This window comes from Choloepus didactylus, chromosome 19, assembly GCF_015220235.1.
Source record: "Choloepus didactylus isolate mChoDid1 chromosome 19, mChoDid1.pri, whole genome shotgun sequence".
Lineage (NCBI taxonomy): Eukaryota > Metazoa > Chordata > Mammalia > Pilosa > Megalonychidae > Choloepus > Choloepus didactylus.
In genome coordinates, this window is record NC_051325.1 from 17,291,796 (window position 1) to 17,293,660 (window position 1,865).

A 1,865-nucleotide genomic window follows, 5' to 3' on the forward strand; every position below is an offset into this window, starting at 1 on the left:
ATTTTGTCTCATTTTGCATCCCCCTTTTGGTCAAAAAGATACTCTCAGTCTCACGATGCCGGGTCCACATTCATCCCCGGGAGTCATACTCTGCGTTGCCAGGGAGACTTACACCCCTGGGAGTCAGGTCCCACGTAGAGGGGAGGGCAGCAAGTTCACCTGTCGAGATGGCTCAGTTAGAGAGAGAGAGGGCCACATCTGAGCAACAAAGAGTTACTCAGGGGGAGACTCTTAGGCACCATTACATACAACTTTAGACTCTCCTTTGTGGTAATGAGCTTCATAAGGGCACGTCCCATGCTTGAGGGCTCAGCACATCAAACTGCCAGTCCCAATGTTTGTGACAACATCAACACCAGTCCAGGTGAGGATGTCCAACACATCCACACCTTCCCCCAGATCCTCGGGGCTGGGGAGGGGGAGGCTGTAAATGTATTTTTTATTATCTGCCCAAATTACTCTAGGATGTGTCACTATTTCACTCCAGCCTATACTAACCTACCGTATCTCACTTCCTATTCAAAGTTCCATGCAATTGTGGTGTTTGAACAAATCAACTGTAGAGTTGTACTGTTTAGAAAATTTAGATCCTGTACCAAATAGATATCTATTCCCTTGGTCTCATATGAAAGTTGAAGTTTTAAAACACAATCAGTTTCAACGTTTATCCTTTGGCCTGGCTTGCCCTGGTCTTAACCAGACCTGCTTCATTCATATCACTAATTGAAGTCTGGGCTCTTTTTCAGCTTTTTTTTTTTTTTTTTTTGACAGTGGCTGTATGCACTAATACTGACATTCATATCTGCCGAGCTCTAGCTCTGAGTTTCAGGTCTCTCAGAGATATGCATTGTTCCAGAGACCAATCAGGTTATACGCTAGAGGATCAGCATCTCAGAGTTTAGAGATAGGCCTTACAATTCAGCGATAGAGTTAACTGCTGTAAGAGCTTACAATCTAGGGACTATTACAATTATTGTGTCCACGTTAGGCTATGTTCTAAGATTCAATTCTGAGTTTACACATTGTAGTTAGTCCATATTGGTGAGGCATCATCCCTCTCACCATGTTTTCTCCAACACTTTTACTCCTATATATATATTTTCCTACAATTTTATAGAGTTATATTCACATACCATACATTTATCCACAGTGTACAATCAGTTGTTCATGGTATCATCATAAAGTTGTACATTTATCACCACAATCACTAAGCTGTGATTCTTGATGGATTTGATACAGAGATAAAATAAACAACCTTGATATCAAGCTGACCAGGTGTGCCTCAGTACCTGTGGGTGAGATTGAGTGAGCATCCCATCAGAGATGAGAAAGAAACCATCTTTATTTTCTACGTGTGTTCACCTCTGCTCCTTACCTACAGAAGCATTAGAGCAAGCAGAGCCGAGCAAGAGGCAGTGGGTGCCACACAGTAGGGCAAGAACTGAAACACCATCAGCATTTGCTCCTCTTCCCCCCATGGGCCCTTGACCTGTGACCATTTCTGCAGCAACTGCATGAAGTTCAAGTCTTCAGAAAGTTGCTCAGAGGTATCAACCCAACGGTATTGAAGGCAATCTCCTGATTTGATTCCAGGGCCAGGGTTCCTACCACAGTCTTCAAATCATTCACTTCAGTGCATCTAGTGGGTGCGGACTGGGAATCAATTCATTCTTAATTGGTCATGGAGATGCTTTATTAAATATATATATATATATATATATATATATATATATATATATATATATATATTTGTGATTTATCATTATCAGGTACTTTTCTGAAAACTTTATATGTATTCCCTCATTTAACACCCACAATAAGATTACTATCATTACCATCATCTTTTTCTTATAGTGAGGAAATTA